Source organism: Podarcis pityusensis (genome assembly GCF_964106645.2).
Source record: "Podarcis pityusensis genome assembly, chromosome: 7".
NCBI lineage: Eukaryota > Metazoa > Chordata > Lepidosauria > Squamata > Lacertidae > Podarcis > Podarcis pityusensis.
The window spans coordinates 35,959,694-35,979,126 of NC_138031.1; the positions used below are offsets into that span (position 1 = coordinate 35,959,694).

Consider the following 19,433-nt stretch of genomic DNA (forward strand, 5'->3'; position numbering starts at 1 on the left):
TGACTTTGTTGGCTATCATCCATTATTTTTATATCTTAAAGTACTATTAAAGCATATAACATCTTTTTTACAGAGCAAATGCAAAGGTCAGTTGGTTAAAGCATGATGCTGATAATGGCAAGGTTGCAGGTTTGATCCTCATATGGAAAAGCTGCATATTCCTGCAATACAGGGGTTTGGATTAGATCAGTGTTTCCCAAACTTGGTTCTCCAGCTGTTTTGACTACAACTCCCATCATCCTTAGCTAGCAAGACCAGTGGTCTGGGATTATGGGAACTGTAGTCTGAGACCCAAGTTTGGGAAACACTGGGATCCTCAGGGTCCCTTCCAACTCTACAGTTCTATGATTCTTTTCATTTTGCACAGGGATTTCTCTAAAATGGAGACTGCTACTGAAAAGGCCCTTTGTCCAGTGCCCACTAATCTACCTGGTCTTAAAGCTGGGCCAGAGCACAAGGTCTCTTATGCCAATCTCAAAGGACAGGCAAGTTCATACCAATAAACTGGGTCCAAACATTTTGGGGTTTTAAAGGTAAAAAAAAACACAGTACTTTGAACTGGGCCTGGAAATGCATACAACTGTTGCAGCACCAGGGTGTGACAAACTAGTCCCTTGAACACCCTCATGGCCTCTTCGAAGATAGTTCCATGTAGTGTGAATTACAGCAGGCTACAGCATGCATGACTAAGGTTGGTCCAAGGCATATTGAGTGTTAGTGACATAGCAAGTGCCATTTTCTAAAACACCCAGTGCTGAGATGTCACTGCAAATTTCATCTCCCTGGTTTATGCCTCCTTTAAAGTTGTATATCTCCCTTTCAAAGGTTACAGTGACCACACCATGGGAATGCCCCAAACACATCTGCTAAGCAGCTGATGAAGAGACCCTAGGTCTGAGCAATACCTACATTTCCCTATCCAGTTACTGAATAAAAATAGATAAACATTTCAGCACACTGTAAAGAAGTTTTTGGATAAAGATTCAGTCTCTGCGAGAAGAGTTGAAATGTCCTTTTTGCAAGGAGAAGCTGCTTATCTTCAATTCATTTGAGAATTGTCCCCTATGATATTATCTAAAGTGCTACACTTCGCCTACCTTGGGTGGGGGGGGGTGTATTTTCCCTTTAATCAGTAATTTCAAAGGAATGGGAAGATGCCTAAGCAGGGGTGCTGCTGAATACAACCTGGGTTATCTAGATACATATAAATGGATCAACAATTCCCTTTCTTCTAAGCAATTTAGGAGAGGGGAATCAAACAAACCAAAAGCCTTTCTGAATGGGTGCATTTCTTGAAATATAGAACATTACCAGAGAAAGTCATACCTTTGGGAACTGTATTCCCCCACCCTGTGCACAGGAAAAAAATCTTTCAGACTTCAGCGAGCCAGATTTTTTTAATGATAAAGTCTGAGATTCACCTGTTTTTGATTTGCTTATTTTTTCATAATATATTTTCCAATGATCCCAGGATAGTGTCTGTGGGGAATATCCCATTTTATCTTCACAGTGATCCTGTGAAGTTGGTAGGCTAAGTTAAGGATGAAGTTCATTCTGTCATCTTCAAGACAGAATCTAGCATTATTTTAACCACTCTCCTGTCAGCTCTCCCACAGCCTTGGTTTATCCCAAAGTGAACTTTTCAGCTTATATCAGCATCAATGTATTTAGAGAAACTCAAAGGGCTATTTCTAAAGTCCTCCTAAATTTTCTCAAAAACTCACAGTGGCAGTATGGGGAGTGGGGATCACCAGAAGGACAAAGCATTTTTCTGGGGAGATGAGCTTTATGGATTTATAAAAGGTAGGGGGCAAGTTGAGGGGGGTGTCATGGACTGGTTGGATACAAAGTTACGGTGGAAGGAAGTAGCTGAGGAACCATCAAGGGAAGAAGGTTCAGAGCCTGGGGAGTGGTGGTGGAACAATGATAAGTGGTCAGAGGGAGAAGATGGGGAAGAGGAAGTGTGAGAAGCTAAAGACGTAACAGGGCATGGTGAGCTGGCAGAGAGAAGTCATTCAGCCATTCAGTGTGTTTTTGCTAATAAAGAGTTAACTTTGAATGGTGTGATTTATTGCTGGCTTACTCTGTGGCTATCATTCCACATTGATGCTGCCTATACTATTCAAATCCTGATAATTCTCTTTTTCTTTCAAGTTAGTCAATTTCAATTTCACAAAGCAAATTTCATCTGGTAAATGTTTCATTTAGTGGGCATTTTTGGTTAGGTGGGGGTTGGGGGGGTTGTGCTGATTATTCTTTTGGGGGAGGAAAGGATGTTATGTTGAGTTTTAATGTAGATGATCACTTTTAATGTATATTATTGATTTTAATACATCATATGGCTTTTATTTGTATCAATTTTATTGTGTAACTTGCTTTGAGGCTGTCATTGTGGAAAGCAACTCAAAAATGAAATCAAATTGTATTTATTTAATTAATCAAAATGTATGGCAGGAGATGGCATTTTTCTGATTCTTCCAGCTATAATAAATGAAGTGATAGACTGTGTGTATACTGTACATTTAAGGCACATGCCTCCACAAAGTATGCTGGGAACTGTGGTTTGCTAAGAACGTTGGGAATTATAGCTCTGTTAGGGTTGAACTATAGTTGCCAGTATATTTTGGAGTGCGGAATGTGCTTTAAGTGTTCTTTCACTGTTTGGTGTATACACAGCCAGAGATTCTGTTATGTGACAAATTATAAGGATTGACAACAAAAGTGACAAGGTTTTTGATGTAAGTGGAGAAAGAAAGTGACAAGATGGACAATTAGGAACAACATCTTTATCAAAGAGATGCAACCAAAATTTTACCTAAAGCCAGGGTGGAGTAGTGTTCATACTCATGTAAAGCATACAATGAGTTTTAAGTAAAGCTGGAAGCATTTTGAAAGAAGCACACAAAATCCCCAGAGTGTTCCATACAGCTCTAATTTGTCAATGGGTTCACTAGAAAGCAAAAATCAAAGCAAATCTGGAGCTCACCTCAGCTTCTTAGTGTAATGAACTGGTAGGACAATGGGGAGGAGGAAGAGGATCCCAGGGAGGGGTGTGGCTAGGATTTTAACAAGCAGGGATGGAAAAGTAAGTACCCACAGGGTGACCAAGGATGGTGAGGGGATGGAGGTCAGTGCATAGAAATCAGAGCAGCAGAACCCATCACCAGAGCCAGAAGGGACCCTGACCCCACGAACATGGCAGGCATTGTGGCATAGGGAGAGGCAGGTGGGGCTGAGGCCAGCAAGGACCCACAGTCCAGCTCACTAGCTCTGGGAGGAGGGGTGTGATGCCTCAGCTGGAATAGGCTTAGAACAGGTGAGGGTCACATGCTTCATCAAGCCCAGATGTTGCAATCAGCAGGCAAAGTACAAAAAAGGAAGCAGAGCTGAGGTGCTGTATCTTTTCTACTGCCCATATTGATGGACCTTGACTTGGATGCTCCTGGACCTCCATGGGACTGTGCTTTGGGTTTGACTCTCAACTGTATTCTGACTGCTAAACTTCAGACTTGGCTACTTGGATTGACCGTGGACTGCATTTCTTTAGGACTATGGATTTTGAACTTTGCTTCTTGCTTCTGTGGTTGGACCCCTGGACTTGGACCTTGGACTTGACATTCTGACTTGCTGCCAGGTAGACCAGGGGGTCAGGATACTTTGGAATTTTGGTGAAAGAAATCAAGAGTTTCAAGTGATTTTTTTCACTTATCTATAATTTACTTTGTGATCAGTTTGAGATACTGGTGGGACATCTAGGAGGAAGCACTGGCAATCGATTTGTCCACTTACATACTGTATTTTTTACCTTTCTTTTCAGACAGTTATGATCTCCCACAATGAATCACAATAATAAAGAAAATGAACAACAGACTCAGCCATCAGGCTTACAAACTAAAAATACAAGATACACAGGGGAAGGGATGTGGAAGGGAAAGGCAGAGGAGGAAGATCAGTTTTCCAAGGTCGGAAGTAAGTGGTAAACATTTATATCTAATTCAAGCCAGACTCATCTTGCCTTTCTTGTGCTCTTGCCTGTATAACTGTTGTCGGCTCTTGTTCCTTTGACCAATGGGTGGGATGAAATGTCCTTTCCCCCATTGCTTTTGCAGTCATTGGCAGTTTGAGAATTGTCTTATAGATGTGGAAGGGTATGTCAAAAGGCAATAGCAAATTTAGGAAATGTGTAATCAAAAAGTTTAATTCGGATGATTGTCAGAGAGACTGAAGGACGTCCAAAAATGAGATTTGTTAAAGCTGTAATGTGGTGTGATATGTATTTTTCTTGATGAAAACTAATAAAAAATATTATATAAAAAATATTATATAAAATATTATATAAAAAAAGAGAATTGTCTTATCTGACAGGGTTGGTTCCTTGATGGGACCAGGATGGCCTTTTGCTTGCTGTGACTTTGGAAGTGGGCTCTTGTGGCAGGGGAGAGGGTGTCCTGCCCTTCAGCTCTGCAGTCCAAGAGCTGCAGGTGCAGAACAAAACAGAAGTTGAATTCTTTGGGATCGATCAGTAGTTTTAGTCCTGAAATGACAACCAAAGTCATGTGGAGGAAAGGGGAAGGCATGGTTCTTCTTTGGCGATCACTCGTAGCCAAGTAAGATTGTCTTCCATAAACCTGGTTTTAACAATGAGTCTGTAACTGACTGTGGAGGCCATTTCTGGATCCACACATCCTTCCACAGTGGGGACATTGGTTTCCGGGTGGGAGTTGATCATGGTATAGATTTGCCAAGCATGCCTTCCTCTTACCACGTTTCTCCCTTGCATCCTGAGTTCGAGTGCCTTCAGAATTCAGTGAAAGAGGGTTAAAGAAGAAAAGGAAAGCGCTGACTGATTCTGTTTGGGAGCAGAAGAGATGAAGAGGAAATCACCCAAGGAAAAGATGGAATACTTTGTTTACTTCTTGCCTTTCAAAGTGAAGAGAGTGTCACTGAGACCCAAGGAGAATGGGATTCGAATTGATTGATACAGAAAGGTCAAGAGACCTTTAGAGTTGAGGGGAAGGGAACACTGAAATAATCTTTTCTACTGTGAACTGGGAGAACACCAGGTTAGAGACAGTCAAAAAAGGAGTAAAAAGGCAAGAAATGAGGAAATTCTAGGTCACTCATTCAAGAATCATAGATGTATGAAGAACACTGGACATAGAGAGGCTTAAAAAAAATAAAACTATACTACATTTCTGACTTTCATGAAGAAAGGTTCCAGGAGAAACTGATAAGGGAAAGTGTTCAGGCGTACTTCTGAATAATATTATTACCCTATCAATAATAGTTAAACTATATCTCTATTTCTCTATATCTATCTATCTATCTATCTATCTATCTATCTATCTCTATCTATAGACTGAATATGGAATTTAGGATAAAAGCAACTCCTTTTTTAAAAAAACTTCCAAATCTTATATTTGTATTCATTGAACTGCAGGGTTAAATTTCAGGGAACAGCAGGATTCCTGCTTTGATCCATAGATTAGAAAAAGAACTGTTCTTTTTTTATCTCTTGGTGCACGCACACAAATATTCTGTACAAACTCATTCACTGTATTTCTACGCAAATGTTGTACATCATTTGTAGATGACTGCAGGATGGAAGTAGAAAAATGTCTCTTTGTTTGAAGCACCAGAATTAATTTTATTCCTTGTCTTTTGAAGTCTTTGAAAGGTACCTGATAATCTGTATTATCTGTAGCATAAAAAAGCAAATGGCTCTTGATGGGGGGGGTGAGTATAAACTTACTTTCTCAAAAATTATTTGAAGTAAAAAACAAACAAACACAGGAAGAAAGTGTTACATGGGGCATATTTATAGTAAATTATGACCTGGAGTGGGGTTGATGGGAAGGAGCAACCATAAATCTATCCTTTACACGAGTGGCCTGCCTCTTGTGAAAGTCAAGGGGGTTAACACTAAAGAAGCCTAGTTTCAGTGAATATCAACATATTGCAGAAATTCTCCCTATCTATAGGTAGTCCACAGATATTGTACTTTCTCTTTAGTATAAGAGTATGTGAAATTGGTTTATTCAGAGTTTCAAAGGCAATGGGTGAATAGTTCCATCTTCACAATCCTCATTATTAATGCCTTAGGAAGTCACAAGACACCAGGTTTTCTGTCAATAATATGGTAGCTATTTCCATATTACAGTTGGCTGTCGGTAAAGGATGACCACCCAAGGCATCTCACAATATGATAAAATGTAATACATACAATGATGTAAAAAAATCGAAACTAACACTGGGCCTGTGCAGCAGGGCTACTGCTATAGCTCAAGATCTTGCAGTGCAATCCTAACCATGTAGAATTCAGTTGGATGCACTGCCAAGTAATTGGGGTTAGGATTGCACCCTTCAGCTCTAATGAGGCTGTTTCCCCATATGCTGCATTTCTGAATGCATCTTAACATTTATATAATTGTCTCATAAGAGCTGCCATTTACTTTTGTACCAGGCTTTGAAATAAAATTTTATATCTCTGATCTGATGTTTCTAAGATCTCCAATATAATTAAACTCTAGAATTATTTATGAGCCGATTGCTTTTACACTATATTAAGTGGTCATTAGAGCAGCGGGGAAACATAGCAACACTAAGCAAAGATACTCAACGCTGGATCTGGCCCGTCATAATAACAACATCTGAAATACTATTATATGGCATATAAATATGCAGTGCTTAAGCTAGCCAGCACAGACCTTGCTAATGGACCATTCTTTCCCAGATGGATCAATATGCTTTCGATACTGAAATGTAATTCCTACTCCTTCCCCCATTTGGTTTCACTCAACAGTAATAGCACTCCATTTCACTCGGAGCTGGTCCAAACATTGCCACCTCCATGTGTGCACACAACTGAAACTAATTTTCTGCACCACACATACCCTGAAGCCTGTGTGTGCAGATGAGACAATGCTTGAGGTGATGCATGTGGTAAAAAAGTTTTTAGAGATTCCTGCTTTCATGTGCTGCACTGCTATGGGAAGAACTTTTGGACAATGCTCACACGAGGTAGTGATGTTTGAGCTGGCCCTGAGCCAGCCTAGTGACAGTGCAGCTGTGCACTGATTCTACCCACTGCTGCATCTGACTGTCATTTTATCTGAAGGCTGAAGAGGCAGCGAAAGAATGGGAGACATGAACTTCATCTGGACTGAATCGCTAGTGCTGGGATCCATATGTGGCATTCAGCTATTGCTGGCTTTGCAAGTTAATCCTTTGTAACCTAGACTAGCTTAATTTAGTAGGAGTACTAATAAAAGGTGCAGGAGGAGACTCTTGAGAGTCCCATGGACTGCAAGAAGTTCAGACCTATCCATTCTGAAGGAAATCAGCCCTGAGTGCTCACTGGAAGAACAGATCCTGAAGCTGAGGCTCCAATACTTTGGCCACCTCATGAGAAGAGAAGGCTCCCTGGAAAAGACCCTGATGTTGGGTAAGATTGAGGGCACAAGGAGAAGGAGACAACAGAGGACGAGATGGTTGGACAGTGTTCTCGAAGCTACCAGCATGAGTTTGACCAAACTGCGGGAGGCAGTGGAAGATAGGAGTGCCTGGCATGCTCGGGTCCATGGGGTCACGAAGAGTTGGACATGACTAAATGACTAAACAAAAAAACTAGTAAAAGGTGCAGTAGTAAAGTAACATTTTCAATTCAGGTAATAGAATATGATTTTCAACTGAGTTAAAAGCATTTAAACATTTGTCTAACCCAGGAAAACTGTGACAAAATGTTGAGGACAAAACAAATACTGCCTATGTTGACAAATGGGAATATTCTTGATTTGCGAAATATGTTCATCCTTAAAAGTACCAAGCACCTCACACCTGGAGTCAGAATGCACGTGGCAGGAAAAAAATGGATTTTGGGTAATCAGATTTTCAGGTAGATAAGGCAGGGAGTAGCACAGTGTATCCATTTATTGTCTGAGTCCTGAACAAGACAGGGTGTCCTGACCAGGAAGTAGCAGGGTATACAGAAGGAGTTCCAATTCCCCAGGAGTGAGGCACAACTTAAATTCAGTTTTACACAATGGAATCTTTCTATAGTTACTTAGCTACAATTGCATACAGAGAACAAAGCCTTGGTTAGAGTTACATCTTGATCTGATCATTATCATATTGTGCTGATTGGTTCAAGAGACTGTGTTATAGGTCATTTGTGAAAGCCTTACATTTCAAAGATATTGGTAGGAAGGTGCCTAATTTGGCATCTCAAGTTGAGTAGGTCTGGATATTTTCTCCTAGGACAGGGTGTGCTTTTTAGTAATTAGTGTCAATTGGAAATGATAGGCTACAGCTGTTGTTCTAAGGAGACTGATGGAAAATGTCCTCCAAGATGAAGACTGGTGTTCAAAATGGAACCTGAGAGACTTGAAACATTGTGCTAGTGAGCCAGTGAGACTACTTACTGGGGTCCAATTATAGGGAATATGTGACTCCATACCGTATCTCAGAACTGTAGCACTGTGCAAATGTGATCCCCTTTTTAAAAAATCTGGACATGTGTAAATAATAACGATGATAAACATGAGCAAAATCAGCTTGAAATGTTGAAATATTTGCTAAAGCAGGTTTTAGAGTCAGGTCTTATTCTTGGTTACACTGTGTAACCAACCACTGTGTGAATCTAGCCAGTGGAGTTTTATTAAGAAATCAAAAAGCCCTTTCTTGTCTCTAATTCTGTCATTATGAAACTACGACTCTCTAGTAATGCTAGCTGAATTACTTCAAGTTGCCAGCTTAGAGAAAATGCAGCAGGAACATGAAGAGCAGACACTTAGAAGAGTGTTTTTCTTTTCATGTTCCTCCCCCAATTTGTAACACAAGATATGCAGATGCAATACGAAATGGGGTTTCTGCACATTTAATAGTCACACAGTAGAGGGAATTTCAGCAATCACGTTCATCAAAGCCAGGTTACAGTAGATAAAGCAAAGGTAATATTTGACAAAGTGAAATCTCAGCCTGGTCCAGTCTTTACTGGTAGCAAAGAATCAGGCAATCACTAGGCATAGCTGATCAGGACCTTGGACAGGTAACTGTTGCTTCAGCAAGGTGCATAGCGCTTTGAAGACCTTACAAATAATTGGCTGAAACTTTCTCAACTGTAGCAAAGGAAGCTGTTGCTTCAGCAGGCTGCAAAGCCACTTGAAGACCTTATTAATGTTGGCAAGCCTGGTAGGGCTTTGGGAAAACTATCTAGGATCTTAGGGAAGTGCTGTTGGGAAGCTACCTAAGTTCTTATAGTGTTGCTGCCTTATTCAACCGTAATTGGCCTTTCCATTGAGTGGCGATGGGAATTGCAGAGTCCTCTTGATCTGATTGTTTTCCTGGTCTCAGTAATTTTTCTGGTCTCAAAGAACCTGGGGGGGGGGGTATGAAGACTCCTTATCCAGGCTCCAAGTCTGAGTAGTGGTGAGATTGAAGGTATCAAATATAACAGCATGAGAGTGAGCAAAGAGCAGAGAATGCCTTCCAGACTCTGCAACCTTTGTTCTCTTCAAGTTACTTGTTTTAAAAAGCTATCTTCAATTATTTAGAACTATATGGCTGGAAGAGTGACTTGGCCAACTGCTAATTATAAGGCAGAATAAAGGAAGAGGATTGATGCTTTATTCAAGAAACTACCACATTTTGCCACCATAGACCAGAACCTCATGGAGAGGATTCTTGCTTTACAGGTGTAAGAGTGATGCACACCTGCTTGCTTTAAAAAGTTAGGTAGTTTTCAAGAGCGTAATCATCTTTGCCGTCATCTTTTCTTATGTGACAGCCAGTTCACCTGTGCTTCAGCTAAACTTAAAATGTTTTTTTGTTTACACATCTGAAAACACTGAAAGATAATAATATTTAGAAATGAAGGAATGTGAAGTCTGTGTTCAGATAAATTATTTATATAATTATCACGTAATTAAAGTAATTACAGATTATGGGGATAAGACTTCTCTTTATTTCTATCTTGAGGGGATGTAACTATGCTCACCACACACACAAAAATGTGTAAAAAAGAAGTTGGAGATGCTGTCATCTGGAAAGAATATAAGTTTTATAGAGAAAACAAACATGAATATTTTAAATTTTCACAGGAAACAAAAAGGCACTGCAAACACAGCTTGTTTGGGCTGCATTAATCTTAACATTAAATTAAGGAAGTTTCATTTTAAAAATAATAATGTCCTTTAAACAATCTGAAGCACTATTTGGTGGTCTAATGTAGGTTTGAATGTATGGCTCCCACTTGCTTGGTAATGCAAGGGCTGCTAACCCTTTTGGATCAGTGGGCATATTTGGAATTCTGAAGAAGAAGAAGAAGAAGAAGAAGAAGAAGAAGAAGAGGGGGAGGGGGAGGGGGAGGGGGAGGAGGAGTTTGGATTTGATATCCCGCTTTATCACTACCCGAAGGAGTCTCAAAGCGGCTAACATTCTCCTTTCCCTTTCTCCTCCACAACAAACACTCTGTGAGGTGAGTGGGGCTGAGAGACTTCAGAGAAGTGTGACTGGCCCAAGGTCACCCAGCAGCTGCATGTGGAGGAGCGGAGACGCGAACCCGGTTCCCCAGATTACGAATCTACTGCTCTTAACCACTACACCACACTGGCTCTGGACCCTAGTCAAAAAATGGCTTTTGTGGGGTGTGACATAAGATCAGTGGCTACCACATCTATAAAGAGCAGAAAAAGAGACTGGACCACAAATTAGTGGGTACATCCCCACTATCAGACTGCTCCCCATTAATGAAAAAGGCACCAACATCACTTGCTCATCATTGTCCAAAAGTGGTGATCAGCCCTTCAAATCATCCTAAGCTCACCTTTTTTTCACATCCTGATTGCTGCCAAATCCTGCCACATAGCTGGCTCAATATATTACACAACAAACATGAGTACAAAATTTATTTAGAATACTTATATGCCACTTTATAGCTATAAGAGTCTCTCAAAGCAGTGTACAAAATTTTCTCACACTAAAAATGATATCCCAGTCTGGCATCAGGGACAAACACATCTTTCTTGAGCCAGGAGGCACTTCCTGCCCTCAATCTTGGTGTTTCTTGGAGTTGTCCTTGGAGCTGGATTTCATGCATCCCACGTTGAAGGTAAATCTTTTCTTTCTGGTAATTAGCAATTGTTGGCCACTGTTTCCAGTGAGGTCCTCTTGGTGCAAGTGAGTGGGCCTCGGCAGCTGGAGCTCACTCAGTCCATGATGGAAACAAGTCTTCCTTTGCTGGTATATGTTGATTCCAGGCAACAACGCCTGCTGAAGTCCTCTGAAACAAGGGAGAGGGTTTGAACAGTTGGATCTCACTCTGTCAGTGATGAGGGTTTAAAGCACCTGAATACACATATCGGGGAACCCTGATTGGACCAAAATTGTCATATGTATGTTCATGGGAGCTTCAAGATGCACAAATACAAGTGCATTCACAGTTTATGTGGAAACACTAGTATGATACTGGGATACATATGACAATGAGTAGAGGTGGTTTATTCTACATCTCAAAAATCTACTCTTTTCTCTCAGTGGCTATTGCTAAAACCCTCATCATTTCTCATCCACAATCTGCAATATCTTCTTCCTGACTTTCTCTCCCATGCCAGCCCCTTGCTTCAGTATGTTACCAGTGCCTTTTTCTAAAATTATCTGCCATCACTGCCGTCACTATGATCATGTTTGCCCTTTCTTAAAGACCGTGCATTTCTGACACTTGCAGTGACTACATTTCTGTCACTTGCAGTGTCATCTTGAAGCACCTAATCCCCCTACATTTATGTCTTTCCAACTTTTCTCCCCTAACTAGGTCTTATCTCTTACTCCCCCTTTCTCCTTTTCTCATCTGATGTATTGTGGAGAAAGCTCAGTTTATACTGCATTTGATGATGTTCAGTTTATACTGCCTTTAAATGTTCTACAACATTAAAAATCCTAGAACATTTAGACCATTAGTGATGGTGGGTGGAGTGGACCAGGGGTGAAGTTACTTTTTCCCAGGCCAAATTATTCTGTACTGCCAGGTCAAAAGAAAAATCTAATGCTTGCACTATAAAGGTGGTGAATAAAGTAGAGGAAGTTCTGTCTAGACAATCAAGTAACAAGGAAAGGTTTCATTCTGAAGACCAGTTTAGACTTGGATCTCTGTCTCATAGTCTGCTGAACCAATACAGAATCTTCCATATGAACGGCTGATAGATTCCCAATACAAGGCAAATCGGCAGCCAGTCAAACCACTGCATCTGCCAATGTCCCTCTGCTGTACTGCAGTAGAACACTAGCACCACTCATTGTAGCATAAGAAAGGGTATGCATCACTTGTATTAGTAGAATGGTACAGGACAGGCCCTACTCAATATTACACTCATGTGTGAAACTCTATTACAACCTCAAGGCAGGCAGTTAGACCATAGTTTCCTGGAACCTGATCTGTTGTGTGACCCTCTTTGCAATTTGCAAAACTATATGGTTCCATTCAATTTCCTTCCATTGAGATGTTTGCTTTGTTGGTTTCCTTTGTTGATTAAAACATTTATATCCTGCCATTCTAAGAATAATCATGTTTGACTAAACCTTTGGCTCTAGTGGTTTTCTGAATTTTTTCTGTCTAAGATGGGATTACCCAAATTCTACATGGTACATCAAGTGGGGAATGCAAAAGATGAAGGCATTACAATACTTATCCCGTCCCCTAATAATCCCTAGCATGGAGTTTAGTGTATAATGGCATTATAATATTGGCTGGGAGAGGAACTTTTTCTGATTGGTGGTCCCAGTTCTTATTCTCTAGTGGGCCAACTTTGGTAGGTGGGTGGGACTTTGAAGTGTTTTTGAATGTTTACAGAGCAGTGCTGGGAGGGAGAAGCTGTTTCCATGGAATCTACTTCTAAGGCGGAGAATTCTTCTCCATTTTAACATGAGAAGAAGAAGAGGAGGAGGAGGAGGAGGAAGAAGAAGAAGAAGAAGAAGAAGAAGAGGAGGAGGAGGAGGAGGAAGAAGAGGAGGAGGAGGAGGAGGAGGAGGAGGAGGAGGAGGAGGAAGAAGAAGAAGAAGAAGAAGAAGAAGAAGAAGAAGAAGAAGAAGAAGAAGAAGAAGAAGAATGTGTACCATCCTTTCTCCAAAGATCCCAGGGTGCTTCACAACAGAAGAATACAAAATGAGAATACAAAATACATAATAAAAGCAAAACAATACCCACATTTCAGAAATACATTTAAAAGCCATGGAATGTTAATCAGTCAAATTCCTGGTTGAAGAGAAACGATTTTACCTGTCACCTTAAGATATGAGTTGAAGGCACCAGCCAAGCCTTCCTTGGGAGAGCATCCCACAAATGGGGAGCCACTGCAGAAATGCCCATTTTCATCTTGTCATGCTCCAGACCTCTCATGGAGGAGGCACACAAAGTAGGGCTTCAGGCTCCAGGTCAGTTCATATGGGGAGCAGCAGTCCTTGAGGCATTGCGGTCCCATTTAAAGCTTTATTGGTCAAAACCAGCCAGTGCAGTTGAGCCAGGATTGGTATAATATGCCTTGCCCCAGTGAGCAACCTGGGAGCCAAATTCCGTACCAGCTGAAGTTTCTGAACCATCTTCAGAAGCAGCCCTACATATAATGTATTGCAGTAATCTAACCTAGAGTTTACCAGAGCATAAATGACAGAAACCATTTCCCCCTCCTTGCTCCATCAAAGGAAAAATTTGGAGCTCACTTTAACCTTCCAATTGTTCCTTTGAAGGAACCTGATAGCATTCATGACATGAGAATGGGTGTGACTTGCACAGAATAGCAATTTTATTTTCAACCACTTTCCTAATGTTTCCTAAATTGGAATTTTACATCTGCTGAATATTGAGCCAACATCTTCATCAAGCTATTTACTACAGTTTCACAATCTCATTTTTGGTCAGGTACTGCCTCAGAGTCAACGTCAATGTTCAGTCAGGTTCACATGAGCAACAGCAATTCTTGAGACAACTGTGGGATGACGAACAACTGCAAGAAAAAAATAAATGTAATGGATTGGTAGGCTAAGGCTAACCATCAGGTGAAGAAAATAGTTTTTTAAATGTATGAACTGACACCAATGAAGGGTTTTATCCTCCCCTACCCCAGCAATTTTGTTTACTTAGTAACAAATGTGAATGTCTGTAAATAATTTTTGGAACTATATTTTGAAATGTAAAAATGTGGCTTGCCAAAACTGCATGTGATGGCAGCAACTCCCCAGAATGCACAAGATATGCATTTGACAGTGTTTGAAGTTTATAACAGGTCAAAATTCTGACTGTCCTGGGAACTGAGAACACATCTGTCTTCTTTCTGCAGGCTGGGATTCTTAGGCTAGAACTCATTGTTAAACAGAGCACCTCAAATCAGACAGCTGTGTCAGACTGGCAAATTACACCTTTACAAAAGGATTTAGTCCAACTATTTTGTTTTGACACATTGCTTTTGTTTTCCTTCTTCATTCAGATTTATGGCACCATCCTTTTGTTTTAATCATGACAAACTGAGTGAGGTTTAAAGTGCACTCTCTCCACTGGCTTATTTTGCTGTTGTCACCTTGAGCATTTTAGAGCAGTGGCTTTTTAGACTGCAGACGTTCATTTTAAGTGAAGGATAAATTGTCTAAGGGTACATTTTGAACAATTTAAGCTGATGAACCCTTTCCCATGTCTCTCAGTGAGAGTCACATGTGTTTATTTAGTTTTATAACCAGCTTTTCCTGCAAGAGTTCACAGTGGGGAACAAACTGTATAAGACAAGTTTGACTACATAGAAATGTCATTGTGGGGTTTTTTTTGGGGGGGGGGAGTTATGCTTCTAAAATAATTCTTTGCTAAACCCGAGATGAAAAAGGCTTGCTCAAACAGGAAATTCTTATATTAGTGCTGGGAGATGCTCAGGATTGGGCTTTGGTGAACCTCAAGAGGAAGATGAGCATTTCAGCACTAGGGAGCAAAATGCATCGTCTATCTATCTATCTATCTATCTATCATCTATATATCTACTTTATATACTGCCCTATACTCGGAGGTCTCAGGGCAGTTTATAGAATAAAATCAAGATATAAAACCACAGTTCTTATAGAATCATAGAACTGTAAAGTTGGAAGGGACCCCATCTAGTCCAGCCCCCAGCAATGCAGGAATCTCAGCACTCAAGTTACTTGTATACCGAATATGTGATGAGAGTAGTGGAATCTCATATGCTAGTCCTGCCTCCTTCATGCTGACACCTATGCCAAACACCATCCTAGCAACAGTGTGTTCAAAGTTAAGTGTGTCACACATAGAGATGTACACATGTAGGGTTCTTTCCATGAAAACATGAATCCTGATTGGCCAGGGTCATTTGTGTGGAAGGTGACATACTTGACTACATGCATTGGCACAAATGCCCTTCGTCCCGACATGTTCCAAGTAGCATGGATAGCTAGCTTGCACAATCATGCTATATTTGGTATCTATGCATATGGTAGCATGAATAAAGTTAAGTTCAGCTGTTTGACTTCAGCAATCAAATCTGGTGTAGAGGAGGCATGCCTCTATATGAGATAGGGCTTGTGGAGATGACATATAAGACACAGCTTGATTTGTTTAGTGGTCCTTCACTCTGTCCCTATCACCTGCCTTCCCAACATTCCCAGTTGCCTCTACATACTAACACTTCAGGAACACAAGTGCCTGGGCCTAATAACCACATCCCTCATAAAGCCAAAGGCTTCGTTCCTTTTCATGTTTTGCATTCTTGGCTGATCAACACTGAAAGAGGGGCCTGAAAGAGAGATTAGAAAGTCTTTGCAGATACGAAATGCGATGTCATAAGTGTCAAGTCAACAGAGACATTCCCAACAAGATTGGTCCATTTGCTTTTAGAATTAGTACCCGCCAGTCTGACCCCAACACGTTAGTGCTGGGAAAGTTTCTGTGTATTTGTCCTTAGCCTTTATTTGCCCTCAAAGTGGTAGATGATTTCAAATTCTCATTAAGTAAATGTTCTTTTGACCCCTCTTCCAGTCTTGCCCACTAATGAGGTAGTAGATGTGACATAGGTGCCTATGAATAATAAATCTTTGGATTAACCTGTCCAATGGGTCCAACATTCTGATTAGAATATGAGAATTTGGATGCTTCAAGAGAAGGAAAGTCAACTGGCTCTTTCTTATGACTACAGTGGTACCTCGGGTTAGGTTACAGACTCCGCTAACCCGGAAATAGTACCTCGGGTTAAGAACTTTGTGTCAGGATGAGAACAGAAATCACGCAGCAGCGGCACGGCAGCAGTGGGAGGCCCCATTAGCTAAAGTGGTACCTCAGGTTAAGAACAGTTTTAGGTTAAGAACGGACCTCCAGAACGAATTAAGTTCTTAATCCGAGGTACCACTGTACTTGCTACATACTGTTGTGAGTTTGCGGGGAAGGTAGGTTTTATGCCTGAGTCCCTTCAATTTCCTGGATCCAGGAAGGATTCAAATTACTGGAATAGCCAGACAAGTTTCTTGGTAAAGGGCCTCTAGGTATGGGCTGTTAACAAAGGAAGTGGCTCTATGCCAGATGACAAATAGCTGCCCCTCCCTCCTTCAACTCACTGGTAGTTAGACAAAGGCAGAGTTAGTGTGTGTGAGGTAGAAGCTGGCTACAGGTGGCAGGCTGAAGCCTGTGAGACAGAGCCATGCCTAATTTCTGCTGGAATCCAAAGCTGTGGCTATGCGAGAAGCAAGACCCCCTTGGCGGGTTAATGCTGTGAGCTCCTTCATTGTGGGCTCAGCTTGTATATGTGCGTAGATAAACCACACATCCTAAAGACACAACAGTCTCCACTGCCCCTCATTCCAAGGAAACCAAACCCAGGGTTAGCACCTGGAACTCCTGGAATCTCACACCGCTCAGAGGTTGGCGTGGCGTGCAACAATATTACCTTCATTCATAAGAACACTTTTTTAGCAGCAGATCTTATAGTTGTGTATGCACTGTACAGTAGGGCTGCTAGCTCATCAACTAGTTTATTAAGTTTCATGGAATTCAATTTAGAATTCAATTAACACATACACACACACTTAAAACTTTTTAGTAACCTCACCTGTACTTGAATCATGGTATCATGGATGGTATAGAACTAAGCAAAGGCTGCAATGAACTGAGAGGGAAAGGGGCCAGGGTGAACCTGCTACACATACTTAAGCCTGCTCTTTGTAGCTATAATACCCAACACTCATTTTCCCTTTGCTCTGTCTGCTTCAGCTTTAGTTGATGCACAGCATTTCATTCCGCTGCAATGAATAACAGGTATCCAGGAGTGGAGCAAGCATTTATTATTATTTGTTTATTTGTTGAAAAGCATTTCTAAACTACTTGATATTCCCCCCCCCCAAAAAAAAACCCCTCTTATACAAAAAATAACATGAAACCAGTAAAGGAATTTTATCCAAAAAAAAGGGAAGACAGCAGAATAAATGAAAATAAACATAGGAGCTGGTAAAAACAAGAATTCAGAAACAACAGTAGCATAAGTCTGGACAAGAAAAGATGTGTTCCAAAAACGTCTGCAGCAAGTAATAGGTGATGCTTCACACATGGCAGAGGGAAGGGCCATTCCACAGGGCAGGGACAATTGCTCTCATGTCCTTCCTGTGGGCTCCTGTAGGCATCTGGCTGACCCTGCAGGAAGCAGCATGCTGGCTCACGTGGACTCTTTGGTCTGATCTAGCAGCTAATACTCTTAGCCGCAATTAATATTTTGCACACTCAGCATATGTACTGATGTATTTTTAAAAAATAAATGTTGTCTTATTTATATTGCATTGTTGTTGCCAGCTCTATGACGATCATCACTTTCTGTCAATTTCTCATGTTGCTGTTCCTTTTTTTAAAAAAAAAAATTCTTATTGAAGTAAGCACTTCATGTATTACATTTTTATTTTTATTTTTTTCAAGCAAGATTCTGAACAGTATTCAAGTACCATTTCCCATCAGTGCAAGTATTTCTCCTTGTGTAATGGGAGCTTTCCACCCTCCCTTCCCCGGGTTCTCCCATGTGTGTACCATACCTTCCTCGAATCTGCCCCAGAGGATTGGAGGAACCTCTAGAATAGATTTAGGGGTTCATGGGTGGGAAGAGTGGAGGAAATATCCCATCGCATAATCCTAGCGCCAACAGAGTGACCACATACTTCTACATTGGATGCAATTATCCAAATTTCCTTAACTATACATTAGGACATCTGTGAAGGGAATTCCACCAATACTACTGTGCAATTTCACCCTCCTCCCTAAAATACTGCTTGTCTTTTGCTCGTCTTATTTCTGGTAATTCCTACTGTATTGTAATTTACCTTTGTGAAACTGAAATCGTTGCCAAGCAATGATGCCAAGATGTGCAACAATATTCACTTCTTCTTCTTCTTTTGAAAACAATATTCACTTCTTGAATTCCTCACCACTGAACAAAATGCCCAAATTTGTTGATGCCCAAATTTGTTGATTGTTTCCTGCCGTGGCCCAGTTAAAGTCTCAAAAGGAAATGAAACCGAAAACTGCTTGGGGTGACTTGCCACCTGTTTTTCTTTACCTTATCACTTCCAGCTCATCTGAAAAACTGTACAGAATATGAAGCATCTCAGGTTTAAGCCTCCAGCAATTACTTGATTCCCATAAGGAAACTGTTGCATGTGGATCAACAAAACAGCTTTTGCCAACAAATAAATGCCTGAATTTCCATACTCTCCATCTTGATCTGAAAAAGGAAGCTCCAATGTCCTTTTATATAAGTAAATAACCTGCAAGGAGGTGGTGATTTACAACCCATCCTATGTTAGTCACAACTACCTCCATTTCTGAAACATACGCTATTTGGCTTGCAAAAAAGAAGACGATAACAAATGCCACTCAAATTCGCTGGTGCGATTTCCTTTCCTGACCTCATGTGAACATGCAAACTGTGGCCATTTTCTTTCCCGTTTCCAATGAATTCTCCAACATTCCTAACTGTGGCCTATTTTAATGGAAATAAATATAAAATGGGACACAGGGGGCCACTGCCTTGCACTTGAGGTGTGACCTTGGGTTGGTTGTTCTTTATAAATAACTTGGATGAAGAAGTTGAGGGGATGCTCATCAAATTTGCAGATGGCACCAAACTGGGAGAGGTATCTACAATCCAGAGAGCCCCTTAAGTCAATGACTGGACAAATAAGGCTATCAATAGCCACTGGCCATGATGTCTGTGCTCTGCCTTCACTGTTTAATGCTTCTGAATGCCAGTTGCTGGAAACCATGGGAGGGGAGAGCGCTTTTGCATTCAGGTCCTACTTGAGGATTTCCTATAGGCATCTACTTGGCCATTGTTAGAACAGGATGCTGGACTAGATGGTGCATTGGCCTGATCCAGCAGGGTGGTTCTTATGCAGATGGGTTTGTGTAGGCCAACTGG

The 19,433-nt window shown here is 41.0% G+C and overlaps 1 long non-coding RNA gene across 2 annotated transcripts in view; it reads left to right on the forward strand.

Moving 5' to 3' along the window:
* LOC308481381 overlaps nt 1-19,433 on the forward strand; it is a 277,693-nt gene that overhangs the window by 191,278 nt on the left and 66,982 nt on the right. For both annotated transcript variants that reach the window (XR_013988610.1, XR_013988611.1), the window contains exon 4: nt 3,818-3,969. This is a non-coding gene — a long non-coding RNA (uncharacterized lncRNA). The remainder of the gene's footprint in view (nt 1-3,817; nt 3,970-19,433) is intronic.